Source organism: Bos taurus, chromosome 5, assembly GCF_002263795.3.
Source record: "Bos taurus isolate L1 Dominette 01449 registration number 42190680 breed Hereford chromosome 5, ARS-UCD2.0, whole genome shotgun sequence".
NCBI classification, from domain to species: domain Eukaryota; kingdom Metazoa; phylum Chordata; class Mammalia; order Artiodactyla; family Bovidae; genus Bos; species Bos taurus.
In genome coordinates, this window is record NC_037332.1 from 8525122 (window position 1) to 8549846 (window position 24725).

Genomic DNA, 24725 nt, shown 5'->3' on the forward strand with positions numbered 1-24725 from the left:
AATGCAGAAGGAAATGATTGCCTTGGAGATTTTTTTACTGGCGAAGTCCTTTTCTTGAAAGAAACATCACTCACATTTAGCCTAGATTATACACTATGACCTGGAATTGGAAACCTCGTGGCTGATGAATTGAGACTTTTCTGTGAAACAAGCCAAACAATTTTAGTTAGAGTCATGAACTGCTCATACAGACTATCAAATTCAACCAGATGAAACAGTGTCTGGCAAAACTTTGAATCTAAAAAGCAAAATAGAGTCACATAAGGGAAAGTAAGAGATTAAAATGTTAAATATGTGCTAAAATTTCTATTGCTGAGGCTAATCATTTCTCACTGCTGACAGGCCACAGAAAGGGTTCATACAGATGGTGGGGCTTTAGAGAATGATACCCATTTTGCTTGGTTTTTTATTTCTATGGTTTATTAAAATTATTGTTGTTCTTTATTGAACTGCTTAGGAGATTTTCACTAATGTAGCAAAGCCTGGACTTGTTGCAAGAAATATTGTCTAAAAAGTGATAGCATTAGAGCTATTTTTCTCTTCCTCCTATATGGATAAGTTAACTAGGTCTTTTTTATATAAACCAATCTTAACAAAGCAGTCTTAATAAGTACTTTATATTTTAATCTTAAAAAGCCCCCATAGTCAAGTAGTGTTTTAAAATATCAGGTAAAATTTTCAAGTTCATTTTTTTTTTGGAACTTTTAAAGAGCCATAGAAAGCGAATATAAAAATGAATAAATTTAACAGTAGTGATAGAGAAGGATTCAAATATAATACATGAAAGGTCTTATAGATTATTTTAACCACTTAATTAAGAAAAGTGAGAACAGCACTTCTCAGATAATTTTTTAAGTAAGTATTACCACAACTAATTATACTGAAGGCTCTCAAAATGAGGGAATTAGTCATGGAATAACATTTCCTACAATTAATGACATATTTAATTTTCTTGTTTAGTCATATTGCTTTCTTTATTCCCAGGCAAAACATAATTGAGAGAATGTATTATTTCATCTAGAAATTAACAGCTGGCTGGTAAGAAAGACTTGTGTCAGGTCACTTACTGCCTTTTTAAATTTTATTATATACTGTGACAGAAAATTAATGATGCCTGCAGTATTTAGCATAGTTCACAACCCATATTTTAATGAAAATATACTGTTATTAATGATAAACATTCCAAAGATATAATATACTTGAATTGTTGGCCATTTTATATCTGTTCTGTATAATTCTATGAAATGAAGTTATATTCATTCTGTTTATTAATTTGGGCTTCATGGAGTAAAATTTGCATTCATTATATTCATGTATGTATAAGATTATATGAATTTAATCAACTCAACGCATGACAAGTAGTGTTTGACTGACAGTTTCTTCAAGATTCTAATCTGGTCAAGAATTTATTTCCCATTCATCTTATCATAGACTTTCATAGACTTATCAGCACTTTAAATTAGACTGAGCACATTAGCATTTTAAGTAGCATACATTCCCTTCATTCTCCTTGTGCCGAAAGCACGATTGTGTCCACAGACAGACAGAGACTTGTATAGTCACTGCAGAGGTCCTTCCATAGCATGCACTGATACTAAAGGCGTGATATCTCCAGTTTGGCATCTCAAATATATGTTCCCTACCTAGTTTAAATTAGAATCCCTTTTTCCTAGAGTGGATAGCAGGGCCCCTTACATTATAGTACGTCAGTTGTAAAATTCCAGATTCTCAAATAAGGTCACCTCATTTTTAGTCCCACTGAATTCAGTCATTTTCTTTATACCAGCAGGTAGTGATTGGCTATGACCTCTCCAAGCCAAGAACTATGATAATAAGAAAGACGTGGTATATCCCTGGGCTAACATGGGAACAGTTATTTTTGGAACCATAGACATAAAAATACTGGAAAGAATGTCTTAATAGTTTTCCTATAGAAGATATGTTTGGAAGTACAGAATACTTGGAGCAATACTGATAAATAGATTGTATGACTAGTCAAGATGTCACCATTAATAATGAATGTGAAGCAGTTTTATATGTATATATATATATATAATTTTTTATTTTAATTGGAGGCTAGTTACTTTACAATATTGTAGTGGTTTTTGTCATACATTTTCATGAATCAGCCATGTGTACATGTGTTTCCCATCCTGAACCCCTCTCCCACCTCCCTCCCCATCCCATCCCTCTGGGTCATCCCAGTGCACCAGCCCCAAGCATCCTGTATCCTGCATCGAACCTGGACTGGCGATCTATTTCACATATGAAAATATCCATGTTTCAATACCATTCTCCCAAATCATCCCACCCTTGCCCTCTCCCACAGAGTCCAAAAGACTGTTCTATACATCTGTGTCTCATTTGCTGTCTCGCATACAGGGTTATCATTACCATCTTTCTAGATTCCATATATATGCATTAATATGCTGTATTGGTGTTTTTCTTTCTGGCTTACTTCACTCTGTATAATAGGCTACAGTTTCATCCACCTCATTAGAACTGATTCAAATGTATTCTTTTTAATGGTTGAGTAATATTCCATTGTGTATATGTACCATAGCTTTCTTATCCATTTGTCTGCTAATGGACATCTATGTTGCTTCCGTGTCCTGGCTATTATAAACAGTGCTGTGATGAACATTGGAGTATAAGCATCTCTTTCAATTCTGGTTTCCTCAGTGTGTATGCCAGAAGTGGAATTGCTGGGTCATATGGCAGTTCTATTTCCATTTTTTTAAGGAATCTCCACACTGTTCTCCATAGTGGCTGTACTAGTTTGCATTCCCACCAACAGTGTAAGAGTGTTCCCTTTTCTCCACACCCTCTCCAGCATTTATTGCTTATAGACTTTTGGATAGTAGCCATTCTGACTGGCATGAGATGGTACCTCATAGTGGTTTTGATTTGCATTTCTCTGATAATGAGTGATGTTGAGCATCTTGTCATGTGTTTGTTAGCCATCTGTATGCGTTCTTTGGAGAATTGTCTGTTTAGTTCTTTGGCCCATTTTTTGATTGGGTCATTTATTTTTCTGGAATTGAGCTGTGGGAGTTGCTTGTATATTTTTGAGATTAATTCTTTGTCAGTTGCTTCGTTTGGTATTATTTTCTCCCATTCTGAAGGCTGTCTTTTCCCTTGTTTATAGTTTCCTTTGTTGTGCAAAAGCTTTTAAGTTTAATTGGGTCCCATTTGTTTATTTTTGCTTTTATTTCCAATACTCTGGGAGGTGGGTCATAGAGGACCCTGCTGTGGTTTATGTCGTAGAGTGTTTTGCCTATGTTTTCCTCTAGGTGTTTTGTAGTTTCTGGTCTTACATTTAGATCTTTAATCCATTTGAGTTTATTCATTGATTAGCTCTAGTAATTTTCTGGTGGAGTCTTTAGGGTTTTCTATGAAGAGGATCATGTTATCTGCAAACAGTGAGAGTTTTACTACTTCTTGTCCAATCTGGATTCCTTTTATTTCTTTTTCTGCTCTGATTTCTGTGGCCAAAACTTCCAAAACTATGTTGAATAGTAGTGGTGAGAGTGGGCACCCTTGTCTTTTCCTGACTTTAGGGGAAATGCTTTCAGTTTTTCACCATTGAGGATAATGTTTGCTGTGGGTTTGTCATATATAGTTTTTATTATGTTGAGCTATGTTCCTTCTATTCCTGCTTCCTGAAGGGTTTTTATCATAAATGGATGTTGAGTTTTGTCAAAGGCTTTCTCTGCATCTATTGAGATAATCGTATGGTTGTTAATCTTTCAATTTGTTAATGTGGTGTATTACATTGATTGATTTGTGGATATTGAAGAATCCTTGCATCCCTGGGATAAAGCCCACTTGATCATGATGCATGGTCTTTTCAATATGTTGTTGGATTCTGTTTGCTAGAATTTTGTTAAGGATTTTTGCATCTATGTTCATCAGTGTTATTGGCCTGTAGTTTTCTTTTTTGTGGCATCTTTGTCAGGTTTTGGTATTAGGGTGATGGTGGCCTCAGAGAATGAGTTTGGAAGTTTACCTTCCTCTGCAATTTTCTGGAAGAGTTTGAGTAGGATCGGTGTTAACTCTTCTCTAAATGTTTGGTAAAATTCAGCTGAGAAGCTGTCTGGTCTTGGGCTTTTGTTTACTGGAAGATTTCTGATTACAGTTTCAATTTCCATGCTTGTGATGGGCCTGTTAAGATTTTCTATTTCTTCCTGGTCCAGTTTTGGAAAGTTGTACTTTTCTAAGAATTTGTCCATTTCTTCCAAGTTGTCCATTTTATTGGCATATAGTTACTGATATAGTCTCTTATGATCCTTTGTATTTCTGTGTTGTCTGTCATGGTTTCTCCATTTTCATTTCCAATTTTGTTGATTTTATTCTTCTCCCTTTGTTTCTTGATGAGTCTGGCTAATGGTTTGTCAATTTTATTTATCCTTTCAAAGAACCAGCTTTTGGCTTTGTTGATTTTTGCTATGGTCTCTTTTATTTCTTTTGCATTTATTTCTGCCCTGATTTTTAAGATTTCTTTCCCTCCACTAACCATGGGGTTCTTCATTTCTTCCTTTTCTAGTTGCTTTAGGTGTAGAGGAAGTACAGAATACTTGCAGGAATACTAATAAATAGATTTATGAATAGTCAAGATTCACCATTAATAATGAATGTGAAGCAAAGTTTATTTTCCTAAAATGATACCAAGTCATATTTGCAGAGCTATGATAATGAGTAAAATGTATCCATTGGTTTCAAGATAGTTCCAAGTGAGTTTAGAAGGTATGAATTGTCACAAAATAATACAGCTGAGTTTTCAAAACCTTAAATAATACCCAGTTTGAGAAACTTCAATCACAACACCATTTCACTTATAATTCACTTTTAAGTGTCTGTATTCCCATGATTGACTGACAGTGACAGGTGTTTCTGAGTGATTGCTATAAGGGAAGTATCTAAGATGGGTTATAGCAAAAATAAGTCTCTCTAAAAGAAGAAAATTAAAAGGAACCAGGTAGGGAAATTCATTTCTGAGTGAAAAAAATACATCAGGCTTTCAAATCCCTCTTTTAGGCTTATGCCTCACATTGAAAAGGAAGAATTTGAGAAAAACAGAGGCTCTAGAGACAATAGATAAGAAGTTTCCCTCCCGTTAGCCTGAACAGGGCACAGAGGTGAGACTGGGCAACCTAAATTACACTGAATTATCTGAACTATAAAAACATTTGGGATATGAATTTGCCTCTACTTGAACAGGAACAGAAAACGTGTAAATGAATATTATAATCAGTGTTTGTGCCTAGCAGCACAATAACATTATTTTTTTCAAAAGTTACAAATGTTTCAGCATTTTTCTGTGAAATCATAACTCTCAGATATTTTAAAAACACAAAGGAGAAAATGTAAAGCCTTTCTGGAATGACAGCTGCTAAAAGTAACTAAAATTTTCAGTTTGGTGTGAATCCTTTCATACTTTTCAAAATACATAAATAAATAAATATACATATATATGTATATTTACATTAATGTGTTTTTTATAATATTCTTCAGGTTAATATTTTACCAGTCATATAAGATGTAAGTAATGTGTGCATTCATAGGAGCCTACTTTATAATTTTGACACTACTATGTTTCGTTAAATGGATGCACCATATTTCATTTAAACTATCCCTTTCTGAAGTATGATAACATATATAAATATAATATAACATAAATTCTAGTGAAATTTAGGTTCTAACAGTTTCTGATCAGTTCAGTCGCTCAGTTTGTGACTCCATGGACTGCAACACACCAGGCCTCCCTGTCCTTCACCATCTCCCAGAGTTTGCTCAAACTCATGTCCATTGAATCAGTGATGCCATCCAACCATCTCATACTCTGCCACCCACTTCTCCTTCCCAGCATCAGGGTCTTTTCAAATAAGTCAGCTCTTAGCATCAGGGAGCCAAAGTATTGGAGTTTCAGCTTCAACATCAGTCCTTCCAATGAACACTAAGGACTGATCTCCTTTAGGATGGACTGGTTGGATCTCCTTGCAGTCCAAGGGACTCTCAAGTGTCTTCTCCAACACCATGGTTCAAAAGCATCAATTCTTCGGTGCTTAGCTTTCTTTATAGTCTGACTCTCACATCCATACATGACTACTGGAAAAACCATAGCCTTGACTAGACGGACCTTTGTTGACAAAGTACTGTCTCTGCTTTTTAATATGCTATCTAGGTTGGTCATAACTTTCCTTCCAAGTGTAAGTGCCTTTTAACTTCATGACTTCATTCACCATCTGCAATGATTTTGGAGCCCAGAGAAATAAAGTCAGCCACTGTTTCCACTGCTTCCCCATCTATTTGCCATGAAGTGATGGGACCGGATACAATGATCTTAGTTTTCTGAATGTTGAGCTTTAAGCCAACTTTTCACTCTCCTCTTTCACTTTCATCAAGAGGCTTTTTAGTTCTTCTTCACTTTCTGCCATAAGTGTGGTGTCATCTGCATACCTGAGGTTATTGATATTTCTCCCATCAATACCAGACCACCTGACCTACCTCTTGAGAAACCTGTATGCAGGTCAGGAAGCAACAGTTAGAACTGGACATGGAACAACAGACTGGTTCCAAATAGGAAAAGGAGTACATCAAGGCTGTATATTGTCTCCCTGCTTATTTAACTTCTATGCAGAGTACATCATGAGGAACACTGGGCTGGAAGAAGCACAAGCTGGAATCAAGATTGCTGGGAGAAATGTCAATAACCTCAGATATGCAGAAGATACCACCCTTATGGCAGAGAGTGAGGAGGAACTAAAGAGCCTTTTGATGAAAGTGAAAGAGGAGAGTGAAAGTTGGCTTAAAGCTCAATATTCAGAAAACTAAGATCATAGCATCCGGTCCCATCACTTCATGGCAAATAGATGGAGAAACAGTAGAAACAGTTTCTGATCAGCCCTTGTAATTAATAGAAGTACTGAACAAAATGGTGCCATTTTTTTTCCCCTGTAACATATGTAACAGAAAATTTAGTTGCTTAGAACAAGATGGGCTTTCCTTGTGGCTCAGCCAGTAAAGAATCTGCCTGCACTGCGGGAGACCTGGGTTTGATCCCTGTTTTGGGAAGGTCCCTGGAGAAGGGGATGGCTACCCACTCCAGTATTCTACCAGGAGAATTTCATGTATTGTATAGTTCATGGGATTGCAAAGAGTCAGACATGACTGAGCAACTTAAACTTTCACTTTCAGGCCAAGATGGAGGAGCCACTGCACTATCACCAAAGAACCAACTCATAAATAGTGTCATGAGAATTGATGGGTTTTTATATCTTTTAATTTTAAATATAAAACAACATCACTCATGGACATCAAGAGATAAAATTTTTCATCCATGTTTTACTAATTTGGAGGTGATTGTTTTTTAATGGAATGTGAGGTCATCCTCTGTGTAAATGGGCAGTGTATTTTTTCCAGAAGAACAGTGAAGTCCAGACTGTCCGCCTATGGATTAACTCTTTGCCCTAGTTCAGTATAGTCCATTGTTATCACAGTAAAGGTTCACATCTAATTTTTTGTTGTTGTTTGTTTGCTTTTTTTTTTTTTTACAAAACAAAGATTTTTCTTTTGGATAAAATATAATCTCCTAATTATCTATATGTCATTATATTATGGGCCCAGGAACTTCATTCATTGGTTTATTAAGCAATTGTTACTGGATTTGTGCTGAATTCTAGTGATTAAAAGATAAATTAGAACGCATCTCTGTCTCCATTCCTCCAGAAGCCACCAGTGTAGGTTGCAGGTAGAGAAGGGACATGAGCAAGGAATTGATACCAAGTATGATATAAGGTAAAATGACAGCCTAGTGATAATTTTGGGTCTTAGTACAGAAAACATGTGAGAAGTAGTGTTAAATAGGGTTTAGGACAACAGTAATGTCAGTTTTAAAAGCGTAACATTTTAAAAGTAAATAGGATACTCCAAAGGAAAGGGGAGATGACTAGTTTAAAATGTATTATTTAATATGTGATGTCAGTCTGTAACTGTTTAAATAAAATGTCTAGTTAACATTAAAATAAAACTCTTTTAGTCTGTGTTGTGATTCAGGGCAATGAACAAGTTAGTCAACCCACTATTCGGCATCATGCTAAATGCCAGATTAAAAACGACCAGGTCTTGTATTCACCTGAGTGGACGTTTTGCCGTTGCGTGGTCACAGCCACCTGCACCATGTGGTTTGGCTACAGGAGCATTTGCTGGAGCTTCTTTGTCATTCAGGATGTCCCCAGCCTCTACACTTCTGTCTGTTCTAATGACCACACTCAGCAAGCCCCAGCTTCCGAAGGAGACTCTGCTAATTAGCTTTGTCGATGCAGCATCTGGTAACTGGTTGGTGGGATAAACAAAAGAGACTCCTGAAGTGAGGGCAGGAAAAATGAATTCTCCAGGCCATGAAAACCAAAATGCAATTACAAGTCAACAAGCCAAAGCCATACAAGCTTGATCATGTACATCAGCCCTGTATTTGGCATTGCCTGGCACTCCACCCTGGGCCCAAACACAGATAATTGCAGTTACACCAGGCTCAGCATTTCAGTTTGGCATCAGTTTCATAATATGATAAAACTTGTCATTTGTAAGCCTGTCTGCTTTTTTTTGAAAAAAGCCCGAGAACAATTTGATCTGTCCCGCTACAACAGACACTGATGCAGGTGGTTTAAAAACAAAGCGTTTAATCAAGGCAGGGTTTTACTTAAACTACTTGATGATTCATCATCCAGCCTCTGCTCATTGTCAGTTGTGCCTCTCTGAGCTATTATTTATAGAATATTTAAAGAGGCTGGACTACATGTGCCTGCGACTTAGGTTCTATTGTACTATAAATTATAGTTCCAATGTGTTTCAAATTCGGCATGGATTGTCAGAATGCCATGACTCATGCTCGATTCAGATGAATACTGTATAGTAGTTATACCAAAAAGCACTGTTGTCATTATTAGTTTACTGGCAATTCTGGAATATTCCTAGACTATAGTTTTTGATTTGTACGTTTGTTTTTATACAGGTTTTAGCCCCACAACATTCTACTCCTGTATTTCCTTATATTCATTTTCATTGCAGGGTAAAAATCAATCAATGACATAATGAAAACTGTGTAGATTCTGGTCCCTTAAAATGGCCATTGTTGTAGGAAATTGCTCAGGGTAATACACTCCTTTCTCCATCAAGAAAAGAGACCAACATTTGTGGTTTTCTCAGAGGAGAGACTATAGATTTATTGAATCACATTCTGCATTCTGAGGTAAGTTTTTTCTCTCATAAGCAAACTATTAAAAACAAAGCAAATCAGAGTCATTCCCAGCTTAAAGAGAATTGAGGTATTATATTGAGAAGTTAGGCAAATTGTATAATCCACCAGAAGCAATGTCTCAAAGAATTTAGGCATCCAGCAAGCACAAATTTTGATGAAATTTGAAAATTCATACCACAGTATGAAGTTAAAAAAAATCCAAATAGGCATTGCCAGAAGAAAAAAAAGTTTTTTAAAAAAAATATTTCATTAAAAATTCAAGAAAATGAGAAAGTAAGGAATGGAGAGCAAGAGAAAGAAGTAGGGAATATGAAGGAGGAAGCAGAAAGAGTGAAGACAATGTATCTGATTTTTCATTAGGTCTAGCCTGGTTTGCTTTGGGTACCTAGCCTGGGATTATTTTTACCTATTCAATTTTCAAAAACAATCCTTAGTGATATTTCAATGCCCAGTAATATTTTAGTTTTATTTGGAGTCAGTGCTATGCAGGAGGATTATTCATATTTATATGGCAAGCAAAGACATTTAATATAAGTCTTGGACTACTTAGGGAATCAGTGTGAGATTTCCTCTAGCTGCTTCATTTGTAGCCTTAGAGAAATAATGCATTAATCTGCAATTAGATCATGTCATCTTTCAGGGTGTTTAGCTAAGGTGAAACGTGTAATTAGACATTTTAAATTGTGTGTCACCTCCACCCACAGGGTTGACACATGTTGTTTTCTCTTTGGTGCAGTTCTGTGTAAGGATTCGCTCAGTGTATCCAGAAGTCACCTTGACCATGAAAACAAGACTCCTGCAAATCACGGCTTCAGAATTAAATCTAACAGTAACTTAGATTATTTGTGCAATGCAAGTTGAATGAACATGCATTTGATAAATGAATTTTTTATTTTGCTTATTTATTAACATTACTTTTATATTTGAGGATAACTAAATATTATCAAAATGACTAGTAGATAATGATTAAAATAATCTCACATGTATTCTCTTCATCTTTTGTTATGGTAAGTATAGACATGGAAAAGATGCTTTAAAAGAGAGAGAGAAAAAAAAGAAAAAAAAAGAGAGAGAGAATATATGTAAATATCTTCTTAATATTGAATTCAGTCAGTTTGATATGTATACAATAATTACCCTAGAGCATTTTTTCAGTAATGGCATGTTTGTTATTATAAATAACTTTAGATATGTATTTTTTTCATTTGGGATTTTATAAAATATTAGCAAGTGAGGGAAAATAAAATATACAACCCATCTCTATGTGTATAATAATGAATGCTTAATGTTAAAAACCTATTTGCTAAAATGCACTTAAATGAATGCAGTATGGCCTGCGTTATATTTATCTAATCTTTTATTGCAATGTAATCATGAATTTAAATCCTAATTTTAGGCATGGTATCCTGAGTACTATGTGAAAAGAAAGTAATGATGGAATTTTTATTTTAGCGTTAAAAACAGTTTTCAAGGGACCTAATTAAAATCTTTATCTGCACCTTGAAGATGGGAAAGCTGTGTGAATGCAGGCACTGAATTCATATGCCTTTTGAGATTTTCTTTTCAATTGTATAATTTCACATTTCTAGTTTTTAAAAACCCTTTCTCCTATAAAAAAGGTAGTATTTCTTGTTATCTTTAAATACTGCTTCAACATAAAATGACAGTTAAATAGTTTCTAAAGTATTTTCAAATACTTTGAGGGAAAAGCACACTTTTCCAAGTGTTGAACAATAATTTAGGAGTGCCAATAATTTTAGGAGTTGCCTAGATGCTCTACAACATATCATATTAAAGTAGTGTCTGAATGATTAGCATGATCAAAATTCACAAGAGGAGAAAAGTGTTGCTTATTTAACTTTCCAAGCCCAGCATCCCAGTTTTGTCAGTATATCTTGAGTGAGGTAGCACTGTTTGGTCCTCAGGGAGAAATAAATGCTTATTGGTTATGTATGTGTTTATTTGTATCATTAGTAGTCTGGTGTCAATGAACTACACCTTTATAATGACCAGGAAGAAAACAATCTTCCTTCAACCATATCTTAAAAAGTTTTATGGGACCATGCATTCTATTTTCCGCCCAGACATTATGTGTGTGTGTGTGTGTGTGTGTGTGTGTGCGTGTGTGTATAGATAAAGAATGCAGTGGAGCAGGGAGGAGAAACACTGAAATACGTCTTTTTGTTCCATGGTTATCTAGCAGATCAATCGCATTTTCTTGTGTCTTTCAAAATTTAAAGATCAAATGTATATTAAGATTAATATTTTTCTTTGGCTAAAAAATCAGTGAATTGATCAGTGTAGAACAGGGTGGCATGACAAAGTATTTCAGAATGGAAACTCATAAATATGAGAAATTTTGATAAAGTGAAGTTGCTTTAACTGTTTGAACTTAGGTTTTATTTTTCCTGAGTGAGAATATGGTGTGGGAGGAAGTACCTGGTTAACTGTGAAGCACTAACATTGTTAGAGTGACTGGTTTTGTTTGTATGTCTGGGTATGATTAATAAATGTGAAATAACTTTATGAGAAATAGCTGGAACAACTTAACACAAGCATTAATGTAAAGTGCACAGAGATTCTGGAGGCATACCGCTTGGGTTGGAATCCTGGGTCCTCCACCTGTTTTCTTCTGTGACAGGCTATTTGTTTAATCTACCTGGACCTCAGTTTCCTTATCTGTAAAATGGAGGTAATAGCATTTACATTATTAAATTGCCTTGAGGATGAAGTAAGTTAATATTCTATTCCCTCCTTTTCTCAGCAAGGAAAATTTACATTTTTTTGTTTTTAAAGGATGTATCCTGAATACTTGAAACAATGGTGGCAATGATTTAAAATTGAAAATACTCATTAGAAATGGGAGGAAAAAAGTGTTTCCTAGCAAAATTAATCATTGGCAAGGACATTTATGTTTAGGCTTCGTGTTTTATTAGAAGTTTATTCCAAGATGACTCTTTTATTGAGATTTGACCTCCTATATAGTTGATAAATTAATCAGTAAAGAATAATTCTAGAACTCTAAAGATACAGATTATCATTGGAATAAAAATTTGCCTGTTATGGTGAGTTCCCTTTGGACTTTCATGGATAAAATACTGTCTTAGCATCACAGTTTACTAAGAACATTGCAGGGATTTTTGTTTGTCATGTCTCTTAATGACAGACACTTTAAAAGATTTTGTTGTTCGGGACATAAAGTCCATTATGGTAAAAGGATAACCACTTCTTGAGTAATTTTTTTTTGCTAAGTTGTAATTACCAGTTTAAGTAAGCTTGATAGCCAGCCTTGATGACCACTGATTACACAACATTTGATATAATTGCTCTAGTATTAATAGTAAATCTATTTTGTACTGTGTAACCTCTTATACTTCTTTAATCAAACTGTCCTTGCTCTGTGGATGTTACTTGCCTGCAGGGCAGCAGATTTCTCTTCATAGCTTCTCCTCATATTAGCAGGCTTCCCTTGTGGCTCAACTGGTAAAGAATCCGCCTGCAATGCAGAAGACCTGGGTTCCATCCCTGGGTTGGGAAGATCATCTGGAGAAGAGATAGACTACCCACTCCAGTATTCTGGCCTGGAGAATGCCATGGACTGTATAGTCCATGGCATCCCAAAGAGCCCAACACGAATGAGCGACTTTTCACTTTGGTACCTAGCACAGTGCCAGGCACAGAACAGGCTCTAAGTGAATGGTGGTTAGATGAACAAATCATAATGAATGAAAAAGTGTTAGTCCATTTAAATGTATTTCTACTTTACTGTGCTTAATCTTCAGGCCTAATAAAATTGCTATTAAGACATGCATTAAAGACAAAGTGGTGGGAATCCTAGGAATCAAGGTACTATCAAAGAGTTGTATAGTAATAGACAACACTCATCACTTAACATGGCTCAGATTTATGGAATTTGGCAACTAGTGTGGAGAGCTGTGTATTAGCAACATTGGCCCACAAGTGGTTAATATGACTGTTGAAGCAGTTACTATATTCAAGCACTGAGGTTAATACTTATAAAAGTCTAGGAGGTTGATTTTATTAATTGTATTTTGCATCTAAATGGACTCAGAAAAGTTAAGTCATTTGTTTATGGTTAACAGCCAGTAGGTGGGTAGAGACCAGAATTTGATCCTGTGTTTTTTGACATGAAAAGTCTATATTCTTTGCTTTTCTTTGGAAGTCAAAATACTCTGAGCTTGCCCAAACACACTACATTTTTCCTTTGACTCAATTAAGTCCTATATACATTGAATAAAATAATAAAACACTGAAAATCTTAATCTTGTAAGGTAGTTTCAAAAAATCCTTCCCAAATAATTATGAAAATCTCACAAAATGTGGTAAAGAAGTAACCATTATACCATACTATTTGGTTAGGAAATCATTTAAAATTTTAAAGTCAATTTAGTCAACCTGCATTTATATTTACATTCTAGCATTCCGACAATTTTCAAACATCAATAGAAACAATTTAGCAATTTCATTTCCCTCAATTTCCCCTTATCCCCTAAATCCTTACATAGTTTCATTTGAGATCATAGCCTCTTCTAATTCTGTTCAAGGTGTAATTTTTAAGGAAAAGAAAAGCCATTTTTGAGAGTACTTCTCATCTTTCCTTGTGAGAAAGTTAAAGTTTTATCTCCCTTCTCCAAGTACCCTTTAATAAATGGATTATGCTTCTATGGCCCAGATAGTTCCAAACTATAACAAGAACATTGCATGTAAGAGCTGTTGCTTAGAAACCCAGAAATCAATAGATACTTCAAATTTCTCTATTTAAATTAGTTTCCAGATATAGCAGAAGTTTGTTGATCACTTTCTGGCTATGTTTTTGTTTGGTTTTGGTTTGTATTTTTTGTTTGTTTCTTCATTCCGGTGTTGGAATTCGTACCTCGCCCCTACCAGGCAAATTCAGGCACTTAACAAACGTCATTCAAAATAACATATATTATTCTTTCTAGTGATTGCGTTTTATTACTAGCAGCTATAATCTAAGTAAAGGAAAGTGCCCTATGCTTTGATATCATTTTGCTAGTGTGAAAACATTTAAAATCCATTTAATATCATTTGAGAAGAACGTTTATAGGACAAAGAGTCTGTTGTATATAATATGAAATTATTTTATATGAAAATATTCTTATAATATGTTAATTTTAAATTTAGTCTCTCACTTTTCAGCAAATTATTCAATTTGTTTCACAAACTGACATAAAACTGTATATATTAACTAGTATAAACTCTATTGTGTGGAGCTTAAATAGTGTTCCAAAACACTGAATCAACTGGAAGAAAGATTTTCTTGTTAAATATATGTTATGGATGTATTTGCAATAAAATTGCATAGAACTACAAATACAACATTTTAAGATGTGTGCTTAGAATTATGAAAATTATAATCCTATTTAAGAGTAATTATAACCAAAAAGCTTCCTCACATAAAAATACTGATTGTAATATGCTTCAAACATCCTTTAATCCTTCTGTACCCATCTGTTAGTACAAACAGGTTGCTTATGCTACCCTAAAATGTAAATGAGAGTGTATTCCATTAGACTTTTCCATATGAACACAAAAGAGAGCTTAATATATGCAGTAACTCTGATGGATGAATTCTTACAAGAGGCCCATAAAAAAGAAACAATCAATAAGGTTCTAGTTCTTATCACAGAACAACAGGTGTCAGAGCTTCTTAAGAAAATGTGCACCCATCACGGAATACTGCTGAGTTCTACCCTATTGGAAACGAATAAAACCACAGTCACGATGCCAGCTCCGTAAGCTATAGAGGAACTCAGTGGAAAAGTGAGATACCGGTTTGAAATGCTTTTGAGAACTTTGGAACTGTAAGTGCATTTGCCTGTTATGCTGCGAGCAGGGAGGCCACATGAAGCGTTCCCATTTCTGAAGAAAGCAGTTCTAATGAGTCTGAACTACAGGATTCAAGAAACAAAGAAAAGCTACTGGTGATTTTGAAAAACCATATAAAGCTCAAGTTGGAAAGAACTGTTTTCCAGAGGTTTTTTTTTAACATTTTTTAAATAAAAATGGCACATAATTTCAGAGTAATTTATATAATTTTTGACCCTTATGTATACTGTATGGCCTAACATCTTAGTAAAGAAACAACAAAAAAGGCAACTTTACTACTCATGCTTTGTTGGGAGTTTTGCATGTCATGGAAGAAAGTAAAAGAAGGTAAAAGAGAACATTTATGTTTATGTTTATGTTTTTACCCTGTTTGACTCCACTCATTGAGAGTTCTCTCTAACCATTAGCATTTCCAGATTTTCTCTTAACAAGCATTTTAAGTAATGGCATAAATTTTAGGAATCCTCACCTTTTCTGCTCTAATTTAAATATATAGAGAAACTGGCAATACAGTGATCTGCTCATTTCTTGAGTGAATAGGTAACTATATGTAACTGGAAAATAGAAACACCTTTCTGACTCAGTTTTTCTCACCTAGTTCTTCATCTCAAAGAAGTTCCTTTAGCAACTAATGGAATCCCTTGATAAAGCAGGTGTGAGGGACAGATGTCTTAATGTACTCCCTGCCTGGGACAGCACAATCTGTTGAAAAAAAAAAAAAAAAAACCAGCAAGTAAAGATGCTGGAGCAAAGCAGTACATTAGTGTCACATTAAGGGAGGTTCATGGAATGTTCTAGGGGACACAAAAATGATTTCTGCGTACATCGGGGTGGGGGTAAGGATGGCTTCTGACAGATGTGAATAGGAGTGAAGATCATTTTTGAAGAATTTCAACAGAAAATGTTAAGGTAGCTAAAAATTTTAAAGGGAATGCCATGGTTTTATCTGTAGAACTAAAAACATCAGCTTATACTTGAACTGCAAAACTTGCTTTTAGTTTATGGTCTGTGCCTATATCCTGGCAAAGGAACAGACAGTGGAGAAGAGAGCTCTATAAAACTAACTGAACTCTGTTTTTAATAGCCCAGAATGGATCTGTAATCCATTAATTATATAGTTTTCCTTAAAGAAACTTATCTTTTCATTCTACCTCTCCGAAGTGTGTATTTCTATACTCAAAGGTCCATTTTGTGCTCTATTTAGTTCTTGTTTTGTTATCTTAAGTTTGCTATTTCAAGCTTTAAGCAGTTGTTACTCTCTTAAATTCTAGTGATTCAACATTTTTATGAGCAGTTCATGTTGACCCAGTTGACTGCCTTCATATCTTTCGTTGAAGTGATTATATCCCCTTTGTCTTCCTAAGTGGTGTTATTATCTTTGCAACCCTGTCTCCTGTAGCAGTCTGCTTGTTCTCTGAATCACAAGCAGTATGTCATATAAGAGAAATGAGAAAGTGGTTGTAGGCATTACTTGACTGATGAGCAGTTCTCACACATTACTAATGGCAACTTGAGAACTACTTAGACAAAAGGACACTTAATACCAGATAAAATGATCGTCCTTCCAGAAGATGGAAGCTGTAGAATTGAACTGGAGTAACTGTTGACTACTGCATCCCTTTTTTTCTGCTTGATGTTTCATCTTTTGGTAAGTGAACATAATCATTTACTACATACCTGATGCTGTACTTTAGCAAATTCATAGTAAAACCTTTTGACTCGTAAGTTAGTCAGATCTAATCAGAGGCCAAATGTGATATTGTAGTGTTTTTTTAATGTCACATAATCTATGATAAGAGCTTCCCTGGGTGGCTCAGTGGTAAAGAATTCACTTCCAAGGCAAGAGACGCAGGTTTGATTCCTGGGTCAAGAAGATCCCCTGGAGAAAGAAATGACAACCACTCCAGTATTCTTGCCTGGGAAATCCCATGGACAGAGGAGCCTGGAGTGTTACAGTTCATGGGGTCACAGGAGAGTCAGGCACAATTTAGCCACTAAACTATGACAAAAGCAATCTACTATAACAGAAGTGTTTTGAGATAAAAAGGTTGTGTTTGGGATTCTTTTATAGGATTTTTCTCCTTTTTTGTTGGCTTTATTATTATTATTATTATTTTTGGCCAGTATTTAAAGCATTTTATTTTTTTAAATATAAATTTATTTATTTTAATTGGAGGCTGATTACTTTAAAATATACTGCTGCTAAGTCACTTCAGTCGTGTCCGACTCTGTGCCACCCCAGAGATAGCAGCCTACCCGGCTCCGCCGTCCCCGGGACTCTCCAGGCAAGAACACTGGGGTGGGTTGCCATTTCCTTCTCCAATGCATGAAAGCGAAAAGTGAAAGTAAAGTCACTCAGTTGTGTCCGACTCCTATCAACCCCATGGACCGCAGCCCACCAGGCTCCTCCATCCATGGGATTTTCCAGGCAAGAGTACTGGAGTGGGGTGCCATCGCCTTCTCCGAATTTATCCTAGGTAGCCTATAAATGATCAATATAAACTGAATCACATTATTAAAAAATTAGCTCAAAATTTATAACTTATTATAAACTTTATAATATTATAAATATATTTATAAATATTATAAATATATATAATATTACATAGTATTATATCAACCAAGCATGTCAGCTTTGTAAGGTGATGGGAAAATGGCATCTGTGAATCTGTTCAGGGCAAGGAAGCAGGGAGTTGGCCTGCTGTGTTCTCAGCCCTCATCTATACAGGATTTTCTGAAAACAAGCTGTCATTCAAGCTTTTTAAGAGAATTGGTTTATAGGAACAGTGAATTTATTGAATAAGTTTTGGGAATAAATAACTGTGTAACTTAACTCTTCTATTATTCTTTTCCTGAAATGTATTCACCACACCACAGCTGAAGTGGCATTTTGAAAATTCAGCTCTGATTAGGTTAGTGCCCCTCCTATCCCACTTAGAGCTCTTTGATGATTTTATAAACTTTAAGAAAAAAAATTCAGTGTCCTTGCTATGACCTATAAAGACCTCCGGGGTCTGGATCCTCCTTATCTTCCCAGTTTTATGGCTCCCCACTCACACTGTGCTTTCTGTGGACATTAGAAACTCTGCATATGCTGAGCCAACTCCCTGGAACCCTTTTCTCTGCAGACCTTGCTCCACTAAGTTTTAACTATAATTTTGATCTCAACACAGTGCCTGGCACATAATTGCTCCACAATATATGTAGCATGAATGAAAAAGTGAATGGTTAATGGGATGTTACAGAGCTTCTTCTCAGAAGCTCTCTAATAAAAGATAATTTGAAAATTTTTTCATTAGTTTTCCCTTTATGTAATTTTATGTTAGAATAAAGTTCAAACTCAATTTAAAGATTCCCTTCTTTGGATTCACATTCATGTATCTGAATTTTTGAAACATTTCTTATTGTGTTAGTAGAGAAAAAAGTCCTTTATCTGCAACTATGTTCTTTTCCGATTTAGAGTTAATACAATAATAAAGGAGAAGGAGTAATATATTCTCTCTCTAAAGTTTTGGAAGATTTTGAGGTAAAGACAAAGTTCACCAAAAAATGGAATGATTGACTTCATGTATTAAATCTGTATTGAATGGTAACAACTGTATTAGTGAATATGCTCTATGTGATATTAAAACTGCTTTACAATTTGTGATCTAAGGAAGATATTGTGAAAGTGTAGCCAGACAGAGATAATAAGGTAAAAAACAAAAATCTTAAGAGGAGAAAAAAAGATACATGGAAACCTCGCAATATTACTCTCTAATTGCCCAAGTCCCCTGTCATAGCAGCTTTGGTTGGTTAAGATGAGGAACTGTGAGTACAATTACTTTGAAAGAAAAAGTGTTTGGACTGCAGAAGCTGATGAATTTTCTTCCATTCCTAGGGTAGAAAAAATAAGTATATAACTTCGGAGCTTTATTCTCTATGTAACAATTTTGTTGAGACCAAATGAGTGTGAAGAATTTAGAATCCTGTACAATTCTAAAATGTTGATATGAGTAATAATACTTTTCTATTAAGTAGTAGAATACCAATAAATTCTGATATGTTATGGAGAAAATTGACCTATTTTATGTGCACTAAATAAAAGAGAAGTGAGACCCAATTAGAGATGAGAAAATATTCCTAATCTTACTTCTCAACTATAAAACATTGTTCATAATTTTAAATCTCTCAAGATTTCATTATTCATTTTTATTTCTCTCTGTTAAGTTTCACATATCTTGAAAAAGAATGTTTGTTGTCTGAATTACTTCTTGAAAAATAGAAATTAAGTATTGTATGACTATTTTAAGCTCCCTGGTTTGTTTTTTATTCCTTACTTTTGCAAGCTAGAGAGGATAATTAGAGTGTAGATTTTTAAAGAGAAAATGCTTGGGTGTAAATGTCAACTTCTTTTTGTCAATCTAAATTACTGGTTAGAGGTCAGTCTACCTTACTGGTTAGATGTGCAAATTACTTAGTTTTTGTGTGCCTGAGTTTTTCATATTCCATCATATGGTTGTGATAATTAAGTATCGGTAAAATTCTTTGGAATATAATCTGGCTCATAATAAGGGTTCTATTAGAGTCATTGTTGTTGCCATTGTTATTACTGATTGAGCAGATAGCATGAGCAGGGAGACGTACCCCTGAGTAAAGGAAACAGAACCTGACCTCTGCTGTACTGGGGAGTGTAGTCTCTAATCTTCTCTCTTGGCTTCCTACTAGATTTCTGTGTCTGGTTGACCTGGTATTTCAAATACAAGATATTTCAATCCAAAATGAGTACATGCTTTCCCCTCAAGCCTACCTCTAGTCCCCATAACACTTAACATCTTTAAAAGGGTTATCCGGTAAACTGAACGTTACTTCAGTTACGTTTTATAGGAAACAACTTCCTGAGCGCCCTCATGGGTGGGACACGGGTCAGCCAGCTGGCAGGAATCCCACAGCGTGAGTCCTGGACCTGACAGCTGAACTGAGGCTGCTCGTCAGGCACCTTTTGTAAGAGTCGTTGCCAAATAGACCATGTTTTCTGGAACCCAGTAGAACATCCAAACATATTCTTTAATAAGTGAATGTAATGAAACCTAGTTAATTAATCAGAGTTAGCATTTTGACTGTATCTTTTTTATGTTCTGTTAGAAGACAGGAAGTGAGAAGGGGGCCCATCCTTTCTGAATAGGAAGTATTTAAAAACCTTAATCATTCATTGGTCATTTCTCCTCATTCTATCTTCATAACTCTAAGGCTGGTACCATTATCATGGCTTAAAAGAGAAGACTCAAGAATTTGAATAATTCTCTTAAGATTCCTGAGCTGGCGTATGTTAAAATCATAGTTTAATCCCAAGCCTGTCTGATTCTAAGGACCTGCAATCTTTCTAATGCACCATTTTGCCTATTTATTTTACCTACCAATCTAGAGTAGTTTCATCTTACACCACATTTTTAGCTTTTCACAGCATATATGTCAAACATTCTGTCATATCACTAGCTTCAGATAAGTCAGAGTAAAAGTACTGACAAGGTAAGTCATATGTTTATTTACAGAACCTTAGACAGAATTCAGAGGTATGGTTCAAAAATTGAAGTATATGAATTAATCCCATATTATATATTTTGGATAGCATATTGAAGAAAGTATTTACTACTCCTATGTTATTTTTATACATATAAAACACTCAAAAAGTTAATATTCATAAAATCCTTGTTTTGCTAATAACTATTGTGAGAACTTTTAGTGAAATAATCATTGACTTCTGATTACATATGACTACTAAGTCAATATATGCTTCTACTCTCTTTAAATTTTCCAGTATATCTTTTAAACAATTCCTTGTTCAAAAATTAAATACCAAGGATGGTAAGATATTAGCTTATATTTGAGCATAAACTATGAGGGACAATGATGTAGTTTTATTTTCTGGTTTTAAAGTAGAGAAGAAGGGCATCTTGGCCAGCCTGTCACAGTGATGACATATTTTCTGAATTATTTTTTCTCACATATCTTATGCTCAATTCATCAAATATTTATTAGGTTCATACTGTGGTCAAAGGATCGCAATGTGCTCAGTCGTGTCTAACTTTGCGGCCCCACAGACTGTAGCCCCACCAGGCTTCTCTGTCCATGGAATTTTCCAGGCAAGAATATTGGAATGGGTTGCCATTTCCAACTCCAGGAGATCTTCCCAATCCAGGGATGGAAGCTGTGTCTCCTGCATCTCCTGCTTTGACAGGTGGGTTCTTTACCACTGGTGCCACCAGGGAAGCCCAAAGAGTCACTGTGGAGGGTATAAGAGAGGTTAGAATATAATTTTTCCCCTTGAGGAATTCATAACCTGATGGTAAAAGCAGACTTGTATGCAATCAACTGAGGTATTTAGAAGAAAAAAGTATGTCTTTTAATAGCAACACAAAGTACTCTAATATTGTAAAAAGAGCAAGGTTAGAGGTCAGGGCACTATGGAGCTTGGAATGAAGTGGCAGGATATTAAAGAGAAGACATCAGTTATGAAGCTAAAGCATATATAGGCAGTAACATGATAAGAGGTGGATTAGTTGGTGGCCTGAAAGAATAGAAGGGAAAGAATATCAGGGACATTTCAGGGAAAGAATCAATAATCTGTGACATTTAATCAGATATGGGACTGGAAGTTAAGTTGAGTCAAAGATGAATTTCAGTTTTCTTATCAGATACTAAGCCAGGGAACACAAAATAAGAAAAAAGATATAAGGGAAATTGCATTGTTTCATTTGAGGTTTGTGGGTTTAATGTACCAGTAGGATATATATAAGTAGCTAGCCATCTAGAGGAAATTTGGGTCTAGAATATAGTGAGGAGGAAGCAGAAAAAGAAGCTACAATAAAACTCAAAACCACAGAAACCAAAAAGTATGGGCATTGACACAGCACCACAGTTTCAAATAGTAGAATGCTGCTTAGACCACTGAAGACTGAGAATTAGGTGTTCGGTTTGACATCCATGAGATGCATGATGGCTTTGATATAATGAATGAGGAAGCCAGATTCCTGAACTGAATAGATACACGGAATTAAATGCAGAAAAGTTCACTATGACTTTTTCACTTGGACTTCCCTGGTGGCTCAGACGATAAAGCGTTTGCCTACAACGCAGGAGACCCTGGTTCAATCCTTGGGTGGGGAAGGTCTTCTGGAGAAGGAAATGGCAAACCACTCCAGTACTCTTTCCTGGAAAACCCCATGAATGAACCTGGTAGGCTACCGTTCATGGGGTCACAAAGAGTCAGACACAACTGAGCGACTTTGCTTCACTATGAAAATGATGAAGAGAAAAGTGAGTAAAGGCTAAAAGGATAGTTGATGTGGAATTAATATTTTGGCTTAGTGTGAAGAAAAATGAACTTGTTTATAAACTGGTCAAAAACAAAAATAACAGAAGGAAAGAACAAAGATTCTTAACCCAAGGTCAAAAGAGTAGGAGTCTATTTAGAGCTTCAGGTTGACTTTGAACTCTTAAAAGCATGAACAATATATTGTGTGAATTTTTATGTGAAGAGTTATGAGATTCTCCTAAGGATCTATAGTTCTTACTTCTACCTCCCCCCAAATAAATTTTGGAATCTCTGAAATATACAGCAGGAACATTTTACGGCCATACCCAAGGAAACAGCGTCAAATTAATTCAAGAGGATTTATATGCTATGCCATTTCATTGCAGATTTCATCTGTGAATCTCTAAGTGTTCCATGTATTTGGAAAAGAATATCTTATATCATTTCTTAATTTACTCTGAATTCAGAAAAGTAAATAGATCGAAAAGAATCTTCACTGTACCTAAGAGATAACTGAGTACTTGCCCAATCTGTGTCAGGCATAGAGCACAACAGACTCAATTAGACAGGACATCTAACCTAGATTAAGGAAGCCATGCCAATGGGATTGAGTAATATTTTAGCAGACAAAATATCTAAGCTGAAACACGAAGAACCAATTCATTCAAGAAATATTTATTGAGTGCTCATATAGGCCAGATACTCTCCACATGCTGGTACTGTGGGCATGAATAAGACAGAAATGTCTGCCTTCATGTGTGGTAGCAAGAGGGAGACAAAATAAACAAGTGGACAAATAAACCAAAGTCTATCATATCAGGTCTTGAACTTATAAAGAACGTACACAGGGGGAGTGGGTACAGTGGCAATGGAAGACTTCCTGACACTTGATCAAGGACTAGAATGAACTGAGGAACTGAGCCATGCAAATATCTAGGGAAGGTCATTAGTGGCAGAAGAGCAACAGCAACGGCCCTAGGTAGGAACATGGTCTGTTGAGCTGGAGAAGACAGAGATGAGGAAGGGAGGTGAGGCCAGCCAAGGCTTATGGGCCGTGGTCAAAAACTGGAATAGGAATACATCACGTGAATATTGGAGGAAGTGTCTTGACCTATTCCAGAACTTTGATTTGACCGTGATGTGAAAACTGCTGAAAGGGAAGAAATGAGGTGGGAGATGGCTATAATAGTATAGTATTATCATTTTCATGAGATAGAACTAGACAAATGATATACTACCACCAGCCTTCAACAATACACTAGAAACCTAAGGTTTGCAGACCAGTGACATCACCAGATAACTGTATTATCCAGGATTTCTACAAAGAGAGACAGATTGTTTCTCTCTTTGTCCAAGACACTATCTTGAGTATAGTGCTTTAGATTGAGATAGATGTATTCTAATGTAGTAGGTTTAGATGATTTTGTACATTGTCTTAATTTGCAATGCTTAAAGTTCTAAGAGTTTCCAAAGTAAACATATTTCACTGATTTGTATGTGCATATTTTAAAAAATAAGAAAATAATTAAAGTGCCTTGAATTTTTTGGTTAAAGCCCTAAAATTTCATCTGTTTATTACAAATAATAGTTCAGTCATTAATTAGACTTGGTTTAAAATTTATAAAATTTTGTAAATTATTTTATTTTATATCTGATTTAAGAAACTGATAAATTCTGGGCTTTTCAGTGGTAAAGAATCCACCTGCCAACCAGGAGATGTGGGCTCAGGTCCTGGGTTGGAAAGATCCCCTGGAGAACGAAATGTCAACCCACTCCAATATTCTTGCCTGGGAGATCTCATGAACAGAGGAGCCTGGTGGGCTACAGTCAATGGGGTCACAGAGATGGACACAAGTGACTAAGCAGCAGCAGCAAAAGTTTATTTAACTGTTCAAAGTTGATACCATTTTTGTCTACTTATATTATTTTTTATTGCCTAAATAATCATAGAAACATTCATCATTTTTAAAAAAGGATAGATAATTTATGAAGTTTAGGTTCAAACCTTCGTGATTCCTATTACATGAACAAGCTATTTCAAGAGAGGCTTTCTTATCCAATTACATTGTACTTTCTTAAGTATAGGTTTTCTCATATATGGATTCTTCTGACAGTTGACAGTGTTATCCAAAAATCTGGGACTGAGTACTGTGCTCAAAATAAACGTATTCTATAAATTACACCATATTTTTTTTTTTACAATTTACTCCATTTGTTTATTTATAGACTCTTATCAAAGTAGAAAGCCTCCTTTGTAAATTATAAAAGTTTTTATTGTGACTCAATTATAACCTGGTTCAT

At 35.3% G+C, this 24725-nt stretch overlaps 1 protein-coding gene across 9 annotated transcripts in view; it reads left to right on the forward strand.

The window, feature by feature from the left end:
* The window catches only part of SYT1 (synaptotagmin 1), a 608923-nt gene that overhangs the window by 83840 nt on the left and 500358 nt on the right, over nucleotides 1-24725 (forward strand). Inside the window, exon 1 of one of the 9 annotated variants that reach the window (XM_059886098.1) lies at nucleotides 16563-16778. The gene's annotated coding sequence lies outside the window, so the exon portion shown is untranslated. 9 annotated transcript variants of the gene reach the window in all.